The sequence below is a fragment of the Rhinoraja longicauda genome, chromosome 14 (assembly GCF_053455715.1).
Source record: "Rhinoraja longicauda isolate Sanriku21f chromosome 14, sRhiLon1.1, whole genome shotgun sequence".
NCBI classification, from domain to species: domain Eukaryota; kingdom Metazoa; phylum Chordata; class Chondrichthyes; order Rajiformes; family Arhynchobatidae; genus Rhinoraja; species Rhinoraja longicauda.
The window spans coordinates 10,924,933-10,942,832 of record NC_135966.1 but is presented as its reverse complement, the minus strand read 5'-3'; the positions used below and the strand labels follow the sequence as shown (position 1 = coordinate 10,942,832).

Sequence of the window (17,900 nt, the reverse complement as noted above, 5' to 3'; positions counted from 1 at the left end):
ATGGTGGTGTCTTGTTGTTACAACAGTGCCCGATTTCAAACAAGATAGTGCTATTAATTAACTCTGAGTCAGTCTGAAGAAGTGTCTTGACCTGAAACTTCACCCATCCTTTTTTTCCCCAGAGATGCTGCCTGACCCATTGAGTTATTCCAGCACTTTGTGCCTATCTCAGAAGTAGTTTCTGGAGATGCACTCCACTTTATTGAACGCTGCCGAGATTCTTGTTCCATTCTTGCTTTCTGTGGCAGTAATACCAAGGGTGACTTGGACAGGTTGAGTGAGTGGGCAGATGCGTGGCAGATGAAGTATAATGTAGATCAATGTGAGGTTATCCACTTTGGCGGCAAAAACAAGGAGGCAGATTATTATTTCAATGGTGTCCGATTAGGTAAAGGAGAAGTGCAACGAGGCCTGGGTGTCCTCATACACCAGTCACTGAAAGTAAGCGTGCAGGTACAGCAGGCAGTGAAGAAAGCTAATGGCATGTTGGCCTTCATAACGAGAAGATTTGAGTATAGGAGTAAAGAGGTCCTTCTGCAGTTGTATAGGGCCCTGGTGAGACCCATCTGGAATATTGTGTGTAGTTTTGGTCTCCTAATTTGAGGAAGGACGTCCTTGCTATTGAGGCAGTGCAGCGTAGGTTCATGAGGTTAATTCCCGGGATGGCGGGACTGTCATATGAGGAAAGACTAAAAAGACTGGGCTTGTATTCACTGGAATTTAGAAGGATGAGAGGGGATCTTATAGAAACATATAAAATTTTAAAAGGACAGGACAAGCAAGATGCAGGAAAAATGGAATTCTCTGCCACAGAAGGCAGTGGAGGCCAATTCACTGGATGAATTTAAAAGAGAGCTAAATAGAGCTCTAGGGACTAGTGGAATCAAGGGATATGGGGAGAAGGCAGGCACAGCTTACTGATTGTGGATGATCAGCCATGATCACAATGAATGGCGGTGCTGGCTCGAAGGGCCAAATGGCCTCCTCCTGCACCTATTTTCTATGTTTCTATGAACCTAGAACTAAAAATCACGGATTTTGCTGACCACATTTTCCACCCTTGAATTTCACAAATGATTTATCTTTTTAAAAATATGATTACACAGGACACAAAAAGAGTCAACTCCCTTAGCAACCAAGTCTTATTGATTGCAATGGAGAAAAACACAGATGCTGTATATAGTAAGGAACTGATAGAATAATGCACAAAAAGCTGGAGTAACTCATCGGGTCAGGCAGCAACTCTGGAGAAAAAGAATAGGTGACGTTTCGGGTTGAGACCCTTCTTTAGACCGAAGATGTCCAAAGAAGAGTCTCGATCCAAAATGTCGCCCATTCCTTCTCTCCAGAGATGCTGCCTGACCCGTTGAGTTACTCTTTTTGTGTCTATCTTTTGTTTAAACCAGCATCTGCAGTTCCTTCCTGGGCAGAATAATGCACATTTCTCATTACTGTTCAACGTCTACAAGTGCAATGCATCCTTACTTCAGAGGCAAGTCATAATATAAAAGCATTATTTACCCATGACATAAGGAAACATGAATCTGCACAGCAAAAGGCTACACTGGAAATCTGGCAGTGTTTTTGTTGTGTGATCAGTGTGAATTATGATGATGGTATATAATTACTTGGAAGCAAATTTCCAACCACTACAACTTTGTGACTCATGAAACCAACCCACAGTCATATCACCCGGCTACGATTCCTGTATCAAGGAATGGTCATACAGGAAATATAATAATTAGGTAGAAACAAATAACTGCAGATGCTGGGTTGTACCAAAGATAGAAGCAAAGTGCTGGAGTAACTCAGCGGGTATAATATAATAATTGGCACACTTAATAGACAATAGACAATAGACAATAGGTGCAGGAGTAGGCCATTCAGCCCTTCGAGCCAGCACCGCCATTCAATGCGATCATGGCTGATCACTCTCAATCAGTACCCCGTTCCTGCCTTCTCCCCATACCCCCTCACTCCGCTATCCTTAAGAGCTCTATCCAGCTCTCTCTTGAAAGCATCCAACGAACTGGCCTCCACTGCCTTCTGAGGCAGAGAATTCCACACCTTCACCACTCTCTGACTGAAAAAGTTCTTCCTCATCTCCGTTCTAAATGGCCTACCCCTTATTCTTAAACTGTGGCCCCTTGTTCTGGACTCCCCCAACATTGGGAACATGTTTCCTGCCTCTAATGTGTCCAATCCCCTAATTATCTTATACGTTTCAATAAGATCCCCCCTCATCCTTCTAAATTCCAGTGTATACAAGCCCAATCGCTCCAGCCTTTCAACATACGACAGTCCCGCCATTCCGGGAATTAACCTAGTGAACCTACGCTGCACGCCTTCCATAGCAAGTATATCCTTCCTCAAATTTAGAGACCAAAACTGCACACAGTACTCCAGGTGCGGTCTCACCAGGGCCCGGTACAATTGTAGAAGGACCTCTTTGCTCCTATACTCAACTCCTCTTGTTACGAAGGCCAACATTCCATTGGCTTTCTTCACTGCCTGCTGTACCTGCATGCTTCCTTTCATTGACTGATGCACTAGGACACCCAGATCTCGTTGAACTCCCCCTCCTCCTAACTTGACACCATTCAGATAATAATCTGCCTTTCTATTCTTACTTCCAAAGTGAATAACCTCACACTTATCTACATTAAACTGCATCTGCCATGTATCCGCCCACTCACACAACCTGTCCAAGTCACCCTGCAGCCTTATTGCATCTTCCTCACAATTCACACTACCCCCCAGCTTAGTATCATCTGCAAATTTGCTAATGGTACTTTTAATCCCTTCGTCTAAGTCATTAATGTATATTGTAAATAGCTGGGGTCCCAGCACCGAACCTTGCGGTACCCCACTGGTCACTGCCTGCCATTCCGAAAGGGCCCCATTTATCCCCAATCTTTGCTTTCTGTCTGTCAACCAATTTTCTATCCATGTCAGTACCCTACCCCCAATACCATGTGCCCTAATTTTGCCCACTAATCTCCTATTTGGGACCTTGTCGAAGGCTTTCTGAAAGTCGAGGTACACCACATCCACTGACTCTCCCCTGTCAATTTTCCTAGTTACATCCTCAAAAAATTCCAGTAGATTTGTCAAGCATGATTTCCCCTTCGTAAATCCATGCTGACTCGGAATGATCCCGTTACTGCTATCCAAATGCTCAGCAATTTCGTCTTTTATAATTGACTCCAGCATCTTCCCCACCACTGATGTCAGACTAACTGGTCTATAATTACCCGTTTTCTCTCTCCCTCCTTTCTTAAAAAGTGGGATAACATTTGCTATCCTCCAATCCACAGGAACTGATCCTGAATCTATAGAACATTGAAAAGTCCGGGAGCAGAGCAAGGACGCCCGTTGGCTGAGCAGTAAAGTAAGTGCTAATCACAGTTCAACAGGCAGTTTAAGTGAGAAGTCAGGTAAATTGGACAATCAGGCAATTTAAATTGGTGATATAAGCAAGGCTCACAAAAGGGTGCAGCCCTGTTCAGGTGCAGACCAGTGAGGGAAGTGCCCAGTGAGAAAAGTGCGAGTCTTTGGCTGCGAGTCTTCGGCGAGGAGGCTGAGGTGAGGAGGATACCATTGTTTTAAGCCAGAGCTGGTTATAGGCACAAGGTGATGGCGGAAAAGTTGGTGCGGTGTGTTTCCTGCAGGATGTGGGAAGACAGGGACGTCGCTGGAGCTTCTGGGAGCTACACCTGCAAGAACTGTGTCCAGGTGCAGCTCCTGAAGGGACGTGTGGTGGAGTTGGAGAGGCAGTTGGATGACCTCAGGGCCATCCGGGAATGCGAGAGTTTCCTCGACAGGACCTATTGTGAGGCTGTCACGCCAACGGTCCAGGTCGAGCGAAGGTGGGAGACTGTTTCCGGGGGGAGTGGACGTGGACTACAGGAGACCCCAGTGGCTGTGCCTATTGCAAATAGGTATACCCTCTTGGGAACTGTCGGGGCAGAAGACGTTTCCAGTCCGAGTGGCGGACCTGTTGGCAAGGATACACGACAGGGGAGACCGAAGTCTGGAAGAGCCGTAGTGGTCGGTGACTCCATAGTCCGAGGGACGGATAGAAGATTCTGTGGCAGCAGGAGGGACTTGAGGATGGTCTGTTGCCTCCCTGGTGCCAGGGTTCAACACATCACAGACCGGCTTCAGAAAATCCTAGCGAGGGAAGGCGATCAACCTGAAGTCGTTGTGCACGTGGGCACGAATGACGTCGGGCGGAAGAGGAAGGAGGTGCTACAGCGGGAGTTTAGAGAGTTGGGAAAAACGCTGAGAAGTAGGACGTCGAAGGTAGTTATCTCTGGACTGCTACCGGTACCTCGTGCTGGTGAGGCCAGGAACAGAGAGATAGAGGGTATGAATTTATGGCTGAGGGACTGGTGCAGAGAGCAGGGATTTAGATTTCTGGACCACTGGGATCTCTTCTGGGCTAGGGGTGACTTGTACAAAAGGGACGGGTTACATCTTAACAGCAGGGGGACAAACATTCTGGCAAGCAGGTTTGCTAGTGTGACACCTGTGGCTTTAAACTAAGTAGTGGGGGGGAGGGGTTAACAAATTGTGAATATGAAGATGAGGTAAAAGGGAATACAGGAGATATTGCAAAAGACTCTCGGAAGAATGGGAACAGAAGTTCTAGAGCGGAAAAGAAATTAAGGGCAGGGCCAATTGTGAACGATGTGAGAGGGGAGGTAAATACAGAAGTTAAAGTGTTGTACTTAAATGCGCGTAGTATAAAAAATAAAGTGGATGAGCTTGAGGCTCAGTTAGTCATGGGCAAGTATGATGTTGTAGGGATCACTGAGACATGGCTACAAGAGGACCAGGGCTGGGAACTGAATATTCAGGGGTACACAACGTATAGAAAAGACAGACAGGTGGGCAGAGGGGGTGGGGTTGCTCTGATGGTAAGGAATGATATTCATTCCCTTGCAAGGGGTGACATAGAATCAGGAGATGTTGAATCAGTATGGATAGAAATGAGAAATTGTAAGGGTAAAAAGACCCTAATGGGAGTTATCTATAGGCCCCCAAACAGTAGCCTCGACTTAGGGTGCAAGTTAAATCAGGAGATAAAATTGGCGTGTCAAAAATGTAATGCTACGGTGGTTATGGGAGATTTCAACATGCAGGTAGACTGGGAAAATCAGGTTGGAAATGGACCCCAGGAAAGAGAGTTTGTAGAGTGCCTTCGAGATGGATTCTTAGAACAGCTTGTACTGGAGCCTACCAGGGAGAAGGCAATTCTGGATTTAGTGTTGTGTAATGATCCTGATCTGATAAGGGGACTAGAGGTAAAAGAGCCATTAGGAGGCAGTGATCACAACATGATAAGTTTTACTCTGCAAATGGAAAGGCAGAAGGGAAAATCGGAAGTGTCGGTATTGCAGTATAGCAAAGGGGATTACAGAGGCATGAGGCGGGAGCTGGCCAAAATTGATTGGAAGGAGGCCCTAGCAGGGAAGACGGTAGAACAGCAATGGCAGGTATTCCTGGGAATAATGCAGAGGTTGCAGGATCAATTTATTCCAAAGAGGTGGAAAGACTCTAAGGGGAGTAAGAGACACCTGTGGCTGACAAGGGAAGTCAGGGACAGCATAAAAATTAAGGAGAGGAAGTATAACATAGCAAAGAAGAGTGGGAAGACAGAGGATTGGGACTCTTTTAAAGAGCATCAAAAGTTAACTAAAAAGGCAATACGGGGAGAAAAGATGAGGTACGAGGGTAAACTAGCCAATAATATAAAGGAGGATAGCAAAAGTTTTTTTAGGTACGTGAAGAGGAAAAAAATAGTCAAGGCAAATGTGGGTCCCTTGAAGACAGAAGCAGGGGAATTTATTATGGGGAACAAAGAAATGGCAGACGAGTTAAACCGTTACTTTGGATCTGTCTTCACTGAGGAAGATACACACAATCTCCCAAATGTTCTAGGGGCTGGAGAACCTAGGGTGATGGAGGAACTGAAGGAAATCCACATTAGGCAGGAAATGGTTTTGGGTAGACTGATGGGACTGAAGGCTGATAAATCCCCAGGGCCTGATGGTCTGCATCCCAGAGTACTTAAGGAGGTGGCTCTAGAAATAGTGGAAGCATTGGAGATCATTTTTCAATGTTCTATAGATTCAGGATCAGTTCCTGTGGATTGGAGAATAGCAAATGTTATCCCACTTTTTAAGAAAGGAGGGAGAGAGAAAACGGGTAATTATAGACCAGTTAGTCTGACATCAGTGGTGGGGAAAATGCTGGAGTCAATTATAAAAGACGAAATTGCTGAGCATTTGGATAGCAGTAACGGGATCGTTCCGAGTCAGCATGGATTTACGAAGGGGAAATCATGCTTGACAAATCTACTGGAATTTTTTGAGGATGTAACTAGGAAAATTGACAAGGGAGAGTCAGTGGATGTGGTGTACCTCGACTTTCAGAAAGCCTTCGACAAGGTCCCACATAGGAGATTAGTGGGCAAAATTAGGGCACATGGTATTGGGGGTAGGGTACTGACATGGATAGAAAATTGGTTAACAGACAGAAAGCAAAGAGTGGGGATAAATGGGTCCCTTTCGGAATGGCAGGCAGTGACCAGTGGGGTACCGCAAGGTTCGGTGCTGGGACCCCAGCTATTTACGATATACATTAATGACTTAGACGAAGGGATTAAAAGTACCATTAGCAAATTTGCAGATGATACTAAGTTGGGGGGTAGTGTGAATTGTGAGGAAGATGCAATAAGGCTGCAGGGTGACCTGGACAGGTTGTGTGAGTGGGCGGATACATGGCAGATGCAGTTTAATGTAGATAAGTGTGAGGTTATTCACTTTGGAAGTAAGAATAGAAAGGCAGATTATTATCTGAATGGTGTCAAGTTAGGAGGAGGGGGGGTTCAACGAGATCTGGGTGTCCTAGTGCATCAGTCAATGAAAGGAAGCATGCAGGTACAGCAGGCAGTGAAGAAAGCCAATGGAATGTTGGCCTTCGTAACAAGAGGAGTTGAGTATAGGAGCAAAGAGGTCCTTCTACAGTTGTACCGGGCCCTGGTGAGACCGCACCTGGAGTACTGTGTGCAGTTTTGGTCTCCAAATTTGAGGAAGGATATTCTTGCTATGGAGGGCGTGCAGCGTAGGTTCACTAGATTAATTCCCGGAATGGCGGGACTGTCGTATGTTGAAAGGCTGGAGCGATTGGGCTTGTATACACTGGAATTTAGAAGGATGAGGGGGGATCTTATTGAAACATATAAGATAATTAGGGGATTGGACACATTAGAGGCAGATAACATGTTCCCTATGTTGGGGGAGTCCAGAACAAGGGGCCACAGTTTGAGAATAAGGGGTAGGCCATTTAGAACGGAGATGAGGAAGAACTTTTTCAGTCAGAGGGTGGTGAAGGTGTGGAATTCTCTGCCTCAGAAGGCAGTGGAGGCCAGTTCGTTGGATGCTTTCAAGAGAGAGCTGGATAGAGCTCTTAAGGATAGCGGAGTGAGGGGGTATGGGGAGAAGGCAGGAACGGGGTACTGATTGATAGTGATCAGCCATGATCGCATTGAATGGCGGTGCTGGCTCGAAGGGCTGAATGGCCTACTCCTGCACCTATTGTCTATTGTCTATTGAAAAATGATCTCCAATGCTTCCACTATTTCTAGAGCCACCTCCTTAAGTACCCTGGGATGCAGACCATCAGGCCCTGGGGATTTATCAGCCTTCAGTCCCATCAGTCTACCCAAAACCATTTCCTGCCTAATGTGGATTTCCTTCAGTTCCTCCATCACCCTAGGTTCTCCGGCCCCTAGAACATTTGGGAGATTGTGTGTATCTTCCTCAGTGAAGACAGATCCAAAGTAACGGTTTAACTCGTCTGCCATTTCTTTGTTCCCCATAATAAATTCCCCTGTTTCTGTCTTCAAGGGACCCACATTTGCCTTGACTATTTTTTTCCTCTTCACGTACCTAAAAAAACTTTTGCTATCCTCCTTTATATTATTGGCTAGTTTACCCTCGTACCTCATCTTTTCTCCCCGTATTGCCTTTTTAGTTAACTTTTGTTGCTCTTTAAAAGAGTCTCAATCCTCTGTCTTCCCACTCTTCTTTGCTATGTTATACTTCCTCTCCTTAATTTTTATGCTGTCCCTGACTTCCCTTGTCAGCCACAGATGTCTCTTACTCCCCTTAGAATCTTTCCACCTCTTTGGAATAAATTGATCCTGCAACCTCTGCATTATTCCGAGGAATACCTGCCATTGATGTTCTACAGTCTTCCCTGCTAGGGCCTCCTTCCAGTCAATTTTGGCCAGCTCCTGCCTCATGCCTCTGTAATCCCCTTTGCTATACTGTAATACCGACACTTCCGATTTTCCCTTCTGCCTTTCCATTTGCAGAGTAAAACTTATCATGTTGTGATCACTGCCTCCTAATGGCTCTTTTATCTCTAGTCCCCTTATCAGATCAGGATCATTACACAACACTAAATCCAGAATTGCCTTCTCCCTGGTAGGCTCCAGTACAAGCTGTTCTAAGAATCCATCTCGAAGGCACTCTACAAACTCTCTTTCCTGGGGTCCATTTCCAACCTGATTTTCCCAGTCTACCTGCATGTTGAAATCTCCCATAACCACCGTAGCATTACATTTTTGACACGCCAATTTTATCTCCTGATTTAACTTGCACCCTATGTCGAGGCTACTGTTTGGGGGCCTATAGATAACTCCCATTAGGGTCTTTTTACCCTTACAATTTCTCATTTCTATCCATACTGATTCAACATCTCCTGATTCTATGTCACCCCTTACAAGGGAATGAATATCATTCTTTACCATCAGAGCAACCCCACCCCCTCTGCCCACCTGTCTGTCTTTTCTATACGTTGTGTACCCCTGAAAATTCAGTTCCCAGCCCTGGTCCTCTTGTAGCCATGTCTCAGTGATCCCTACAACATCATACTTGCCCATGACTAACTGAGCCTCAAGCTCATCCACTTTATTTTTTATACTACGCGCATTTAAGTACAACACTTTAACTTCTGTATTCACCTCCCCTCTCACATCGGTCACAATTGGCCCTGCCCTTAATTTATTTTCCCCTCTAGAACTTCTGTTCCCATTCTTCCGAGAGTCTTTTGCAATATCTCCTGTATTCCCTTTTTTTACCTCATCTTCATATTCACAATTTGTCAACCCCTCCCCCCCACTACTTAGTTTAAAGCCACAGGTGTCACACTAACAAACCTGCCTGCCAGAATGTTTGTCCCCCTGCTGTTAAGATGTAACCCGTCCCTTTTGTACAAGTCACCCCTAGCACAGAAGAGATCCCAGTGGTCCAGAAATCTAAATCCCTGCTCTCTGCACCAGCCCCTCAGCCATAAATTCATACCCTCTATCTCTCTGTTCCTGGCCTCACCAGCACGAGGTACCGGTAGCAGTCCAGAGATAACCACCTTCGACGTCCTACTTCTCAGTGTTTTTCCCAACTCTCTAAACTCCCGCTGTAGCACCTCCTTCCTCTTCCGCCCGACGTCATTCGTGCCCACATGCACAACGACTTCAGGTTGATCGCCTTCCCTCGCTAGGATTTTCTGAAGCCGGTCCGTGATGTGTTGAACCCTGGCACCAGGGAGGCAACAGACCATCCTCAAGTCCCTCCTGCTGCCACAGAATCTTCTGTCCGTCCCTCGGACGATGGAGTCACCGACCACTACGGCTCTTCCTGACTTCGGTCTCCCCTGTCTAGTATCCTTGCCAACAGGTCCGCCACTCGGACTGGAAACGTCTTCTGCCCCGACAGTTCCCAAGAGGGTATACCTATTTGCAATAGGCACAGCCACTGGGGTCTCCTGTAGTCCACGTCCACTCCCCCCTGAAACAGTCTCCCACCTTCGCTCGACCTGGACCCTTGGCGTGACAGCCTCACAATAGGTCCTGTCGAGGAAACTCTCGCATTCCCGGATGCGAGAAAAGTGCGAGTCTTTGGCTGCGAGTCTTCGGCGAGGAGGCTGAGGTGAGGAGGTTACAATTGTTTTAAGCCAGACACAAGGTAATGGCTTTGAAGCGAAATGCATTATGTTTCGAATTAAAAAGGAAAGGCTTGCTATTATATCTGTCTGAAGGAGGATACCGACCCAAAAATGTTTGTCCGCCCGTTCCCTCCACAGATGTTCAGTTCAATTCAGTTCAGTTTAGTTTTTGTCACGTGCTGAATCAATTTCTAAGTGTTGGAAACCTGCAGATGTTGGTTTACGCCGAAGATAGACACAAAATGCTGGAGTAACTCAGGCAGCATCTCTGGAGAGAAGGAATGGGTGACGTTTCATGTCGAGACCTTCTTCAGACCGAGAGTCGGGGAAGAGGGAGACACAGAGATATGAAAGGGTGAGGTGTGAAAACGAGCGATCAAAGGGGAAAAGGTCAAGGGAAATGTGGAATGGTTCATTGTTAGCTGAGGGGAAGATGACAACGAGGCATACAATCAGTAAAATTTAATAAGGAGGACAGTAAAACTAGTGCTGTTCGTCCAATTTGCGCTGGGCCTCATTCTGACTGTGGAGGAGGCCCAGGAGGGAAAGGGCAGTGTGGGAATGGGAGGGGGAGTTAAAGTGTTCAGCAAATAGGAGATCGCGTAGGTCTGGACGGACTGAGCGGAGGTGCTCAGCGAAACGATCGCCGAGCCTGCGCTTGATTTCGCCGATATATAGGAGTCCACACCTGGAACAGCGGATACAGTAGAAGTTGGAGGAGGTCCAAGTGATTTTTAAGTATTGTTAAAGAATAAATACTGGACGGGGCACCAAAGGGAACTTTCATTTTCCTCAATGATTAAAATCTGAAACCTTTCCACATTTAATTTCCTTTTGTAAGTAAAGTCGAATCAACAATCACTGTTATCGTGATGGTGGTGGTCCAGTGATTAACTTACCCAATTACTAATCCACAGGCCTTCAATAACATTCCAGAGACCTAACTACGCATTCCACCTCAGCATTCGAGTTCAGTTAATAATCCAGAATTTGCAAGGCAGGAACTTCTTGTCTGACCATGGAAAACATTGAATTGCTATTTTTTTTTTTTTAAAAGGCCACCTGGTCCATGAATGCCCACCAAGGGAGGGATTGAAATACATAAAGGAGAATTAAATCCCCAGACGTAACCTGAGATGTTATGGGAAGCCAAGAGAAAAGTTTGCTGGAGGCCTGGCAGAGATTTTTGTAATAAAAAGGAACTGCAGATGCGGGTTTATATATCAAAGGTAGACACAAAATGCTGGAGTAACTCAGCAGCTTAGGCAGCATCTCTGGCGACAATGGATAGGTGATGTTTCATGTTCATAAGTCATAGGAGCAGAATTAGGCCATTTGGCCCATCCAGTCCACCATTCAATCATGGTTGATCTCTCTCTCCCTCCTAACCCCATTCTCCTGCCTTCTCCCCAATACCCCTGACACCCGTACTAATCAAGAACCGATCAATCTCTGCCTTAAAAATATCCATTGACTTGGCCTCCACAGCCTTCTGTGGCAATGAATTCCACAAATTCACCAGCCTCTGACTAAAAATGTCCCCCTCTTCTCTTTTCTACAAGTCCATCCTTTTATTCTGAGGCTATGGCCTCTGGTCCTTGATTCTCCCACTGGTGGAAACATCCGCTCCACATCCGCTCTGTCCAGGCCTTTCACGATGCGGTAAGTTTCAATGAGACCCCCCCTCAGGTTTTGGGTCAGGACCCTTCTTCAGACTGATTGTAGTGGGTGGAGGTGGGGGGAAATAATGCAACGCCTATCATACCCCCTCCCTCGACTACATCTAGGGACCCCCGACAGTCCTTCCAGGTGAGACAGAGGTTCACATGCACCTCCTCTAACCTCTGCTGCAGCTGGTGTTCCCAATGTGGGCCACTGTACCAACCTACCAACTTGTCTGTCTTTGGAGTGTGGGAGAAAACCGTAGACCTCGGAGAAAACCCACGTGGTCACGGGGAGAACGTACAAACTCCGTACAGACAGCACCCGTAGTCGGGATTGAACACGCGTCTCCGGCGCTGCAAGGCAGCGACTCTACCACTGCGCCACCGTGCTGCCCTTATCCTTGTTTAATTATAATGCACCCTATCATTAAACATAAAAGTTAACTCAATTGAATCATGCCTCGTATTAGATAATAGCCTCACAGAGTCTTCCATTATTCTGCAGAGCAGGGAAATTATGCAGAGGCAGAGCAGATGCATGTGTGGGGGAGTTATAAGCATGCTTTCTCAGGCAGAAATGACTACCGTGATCTAAACAACAAAGAAAATTATCGAGCTGCTTGCAGTGAGCAGAGGACCCCCGACATGATGTTCCAATTCAAATAAGAAGGGAATGTAATTAATACATTCCTGAGTAATAGTATTAGACTATTAAATATACCAATATTAAGTCAGCTTCCTTCAATAAAGGCCCTTGAATGCTTAAACCAGCAGTTAAGAATATAGAATATAGAACAGTACAACACAGGAACAGGCCCCATGGCCCACCATGACTGTGCTGAACATAATGCCAAGTTAAGCTAACCTCTACTGCTTGCATGTGATCCACGTCCCTCCATTCCCAGCACTTCCTTGTGCCTATCCAAAAGCCTCTCAAATGCCACTATCGTATCTGCCTCCACTATACACCTGGCAGCACGTTCCAAGCACCCACCACTCTCTGTGTAAATAAACTTGCCCAGCACGTCTCCTTTAGTTTAGTTTAGTTTAGTTTAGAGATACAGCGAAAAAAGGCCCTTCGGCCCACCAAGTCCGCACCGACCAGTGATCCCCGCACACTGACACAATCCTACACACACTAGGGACAATGTTACATTTATACCAAGCCAATTAACCTACCAACCTGTACTTCTTGGGAGTGTGGGAGAAAACCGGAGCACCTGGAGAAAACCCACGCAGTTAAGGGGAGAACATGCAAACTCCGTACAGACAGCACCCATAGCCCGGATCGAACCGGGATCTTTGGCGCTGTAGGCTGCCACCCTATGCCCCTCTCACCTTAAAGCCATGCCTCCTAGCCTTTGACAATTCCACCCTGAGGAAATGGTTCCTACTGTCTACCGATGCTAGTGACCTGAACATTACTCACACCAAGGTGAACATTTTATATGAAGAAAGATCAGCCTTGGCAATGTTGGTCCCAATGTTTCAGTAACAAGCATTCACAGTTTAGACTTACAAGGGCGGCACGGTTTCACAGCTGTAGAGTTGTTGCCTTACAGCAACAGAGATCCAGGTTCGATCCTGACTACGGATGCTGTCTGTATGGATGTTGTACGTTCTCCCTGTGACCTGCGTGTGTTATCCCCAGGTGCTAAGGTTTCCTCCCACAATCCAAAGCCATACAGGTCTGTAGGCTACTTGGCTTCGGTAAAATTGTGAATTGTCCCTAGTGTGAGTAGGATCGTGTTAGTGTATGAGGATCGCTAGTTGGTGCAGACTCGGTGGGACAAAGAGCCTGTTTCCCCGCTCTATCTCTAAACTAAACTAGTGTGTACAATTAGCTGAATTTCCACAGAGATGGTTTCCCAGCAAAATGATTTGAATGATTATGTTAAAAGTGACAAATACATTTAAAAAACAGAAAGAAAAGGGATTTAAAATTGAAAAAAAGGAGTGAAAGAACACAAACGTGGACACTGAGCTATGGAGAGATAAAAGGTATTCTAATTATCATTACTGTGAGCATGATGACCAAATTGGTTCAAGACTCAGAATTCTCTTACATCCTGCTGATAAAATGAAGATGAGAGAGCGAGGGGGCAAGTAACAAAACCGCTGCCTCACAGCTGGAACAGCTGGAGTTCAATGCTGACCTCCAGCCCTGTTTGTGTGGAATCTGCACATTCCCTCGAAGACTGTGCGGGTTTCCTCTCAGTGCTCCAACTTCCCAGCACACTCATAAGACAGACAGGCTGGTAGATTTATTGAATGCTGTCAATTGCCTTTTAGTGTGAAGAAAGTACAACCAGAGAGCAGTCCTGAACTACTACCGGACTATGTGTAGGAAAGAACTGCAGATGCTGGTTTAAATCGAAGGTAGACACAAAATGCTGGAGTAACTCAACGGAACAGGAGAGAAGCAATGGGTGACGTTTCGGGTCAAGACCCTTCTTCAGACTGATGAAGGGTCTCGACCCGAAACGTCACCCATTCCTTCTCTCCAGAGATGCATCCTGTCCTGCTGAGTTACTCCAGCATTTTGTGTCTACTATTGGACTATCTTTGATTGGACTTTGCTGGCTTTACCTAGCACTAAATGTTATTCCCTTATCATCTATTTTCTTTCCATTGGCTGGTAAGCACGCAACAAAAGATTTTCACCGTACCTTATTACACGTGACAATAAACTAAACTAATCTGGATGAGCGATTGAATCTGGGAGGAGTTGATGGGAATGTGGAAAGAATAAAATGGGATCAGCCAAAATGTGTATGAAGGAACTGCAGGTGCTAGTTTAAACCGAGATAGACACAAAATGCTAGAGTAACTCAGCGCGTCAGACAGCATTTCTGGCGAAAAGGAATAGGGGATGTTTCGGGTCAAGACCCTTCTTCAGACTGAGAGTCAGGGAAAAGAGAAATGAGAGATATAGACAGTGATAGAGAGAGATATAGGACAAATTAATGCAAGATATGCAAAAAAGTAACGATGATCAAGGAAAGGTGGAGCCCACAATGGTCCATTGAAGGGCTAGGTGAAAACGAGTTATAGACAATGAAACTCAATGAAGGTCGACAGTGAAACTAGTACAACGACTGGGGTGGTGGAGGGACAGAGAGAGGGGATGCAAGGGTTACTTGAAGTTAGAGAAATCAAAAGTCACACCGCTGGGTTGTAAGCTGGTCAAGCGAACTACGAGGTGCTGTACCTCCAATTTGCATTTGGCCTCACTCTGACAGTGGAGGAGGCCCAGGACAGAAAGGTCAGTATGGGAATGGGAACGGGAGTTAAAGTGTTTAGCAACCAGGAGATCACATGTCTATAATGGGATTAGCGTTGGATTAGTGTAAATGGATGCTTGATGGCCTGATGGATTTAGTTTAATTGTGGAACTCAAAAGGTGCCGATGAAATTTACCAGAATATTGCCTGGCCTGAATCATTTCAGTTTTGAGGGGAGATTGGAGGCACAAGATTCTGCAGATGCTGGAAACCTGAGCCAAAACACTTAAGCTGTTACAGGAACTCAGCAGGCCAGGCAGCATCTGCAGGGGAAAATGAATAGATGGCATTTCGGGTCAGGATCCTTCTTCAGGCTGATGGAGTTGTGGGCAGAAAACTGGAAAAGAAAGATATGGGCGTGGCAAAGCCTGGCAAGTGGATACAGGCGAGAGGGAGGTAATTGGCAGATGGGTGGAGTAAGTGACATAGGTCAGAGGTGAAATTAGAGTACAGGACATTGAGGGAGCAATCAGATTGAGGTATACAAAATTATGAGAGGCATAGACAGGAGAGATAGTAAGAAAAAAGGATGCAAAGTGCTGGATTAACTCAGCAGATTAGGCAGCATCTCTGAAGAACATGGATGGTTGATGTTTCAACTGTGGACCCTTCTTCATCTCTTGATTCTCCAGAGGCGCTGCCTGACCCACCAAGTTACTCCAGCACTTTGTGTCCTTTTGTGTAACCCAGTATCTACACTGGAATTTAGAAGGATGAGAGGGGATCTTATCGAAACGTATAAGATTATTAAGGGGTTGGACACGTTAGAGGCAGGAAACATGTTCCTAATGTTGGGGGAGTCCAGAACAAGGGGCCACAGTTTAAGAATAAGGGGTAGGCCATTTAGAACTGAGATGAGGAAAAACTTTTTCAGTCAGAGAGTTGTGAATCTGTGGAATTCTCTGCCTCAGAAGGCAGTGGAGGCCAATTATCTGAATGCATTCGAGAGAGAGCTAGATAGAGCTCTTAAGGATAGCGGAGTCAGGGGGTATGGGGAGAAGGCAGGAACGGGGTACTGATTGAGGATGATCAGCCATGATCACATTGAATGGCGGTGCTGGCTCGAAGGGCCGAATGGCCTCCTCCTGCACCTATTGTCTATTGTTCCTCACTTCTGCTGAGATAGTAAAAAAAGTCTCTTCATGGCAAAGCTATCTAAGACTAGAGGGAATAGATTTAAAGTTCGGGGTATGGAGGGGATCTGAGGAAGAATTAATATAGTCAAGGTGGTTGCAATCTGGAACAACTGAACTAAGGTGATGGTGGAAGCACTTACTCTCACAACATTTCAGAAGCATCTTGATGTTCACTTAAATCATCAAGGCATCGTAATCTCTGGACCAAATGGTACTAACAAGGACAAGTATGAATAGGACCAGATGGTTAACATAGACATGGCGATCAAAGACCCTGTTTCTGTATTGCATGCCTCTGTAAATTGTATGGTATTCCATTAAGAAAAAAACTCACAAGATGTGGAGTTGTGGAGGCCAAGTCATTGGGTATTTTTAAGTGAAGATTGATACGTTCTTGATTAGCGAGAACAGTCTTGAATCTCCAGTCAAAGGTTACGGGAAGAAGGCAGAACAATGGGGTTGAGAAGAAAAAACAGATCAGCCATGATCCAATGGCAGAGCAGACTCAATGGGCCGAATGGCCCTATTCTGCTCCTATGCTTGATGTAGTTAGTTAAAATTGCATTTTTTTTAAATGTTAAAAAAACCACTGAAAAATCTACTCTATAAGGTGGGTTAACAGTAGAGTTGCTGCCTTAAAGGTGCCAGAGACCCATGTTCAATCCTGACTACGGGTGCTATCTGTACTGAGTGTGTACGTTCTCCCCGTGACCTGCGTGGGTTTTCTCCTGGAGCTCCGGTTTCCTCCCACACTCCACAGATATATAGGTTTATAGGTTATTTGGCATGGTAAAATTGCAAATTGGCCCTAGAGTGTGTGTGAGATAGTGCTAGTGTGCGGTGATCGCAGACTCTGTGGGCCGAAGGGCCTGTTTCCGCGCTGTATCTTGAAATCTACTCTATAGTTATTTGCGTGAGAGGCACAGTATCATTTCAAACTCTGATCTGAACGTTGTACAGGCTGCCAATTCCTTGTAGTCTTTGAAGTTTGCAATGCTTGAAGCTCCTTGTTATTTCTGAAGTATAAAACCTACACACTCTTGCTTTGATGTGAAAGCTTTGTTTTGTCCATTTGGCTATTAACTAAATAGATTGATGGATATTTCATTTCAGCAGATGTAATCACTTCAGTGCTTCCTTCACTCATTGTGCACACCCATCTGACTAATACATTGATCAGTGTGTGAATACCATCGTTGTGGAACATTTTTTTCTCATGCTATTTGTTCTTAATTATGATGCTGCTGCACATGTACAAACATTAAACATTTCTACAGAGAATTAGAAGTAAACTGACTTGCATCCCAAAAGATGAAGAAGAATATGGAACATTTGTTCGTTCTCTACTCAAAAAATGATGGGCAACCCATCAAGATTTCTTTTACGTGTAACAAGGAACTGCAGATGCTGGTTTAAACCGAAGATAGACACAGTAATATGTCCCCACACTGTAAATTAAATCTTGACACAAAAGGCTGGAGTAACTCAGTGGGTCAGGCAGCACCTTTGGAGAAAAGGAATAGGGTGACGTTTCAGTTCGAGACCCTCCTTCAGACCCTTCCGTCTCGACCTGAAACGTCGCCTATTCCTTTTCTCCAGAGGTGCTGCCTGACCCGCTGAGTTACTCCAGCCTTTTGTGTCGAGATTTAACTTACAATGTGGGGACATATTGATCCAATTTAGACCTCAATGTCCATAAACTCGGGTTTCTGCCATCATTCTCCATCTCTGTTACTTACTGTTGTGAAATGGCAACATGTGCCCGTGAGGTATCCAACAGCAGGTTTAAGTTGAAAACG

At 45.5% G+C, this 17,900-nt stretch overlaps 1 protein-coding gene across 1 annotated transcript in view; it reads right to left on the bottom strand.

Annotated features, from left to right (window-relative positions):
• The window catches only part of tgfbi (transforming growth factor, beta-induced), a 75,817-nt gene that overhangs the window by 56,616 nt on the left and 1,301 nt on the right, over positions 1-17,900 (bottom strand). The window lies entirely within an intron of this gene.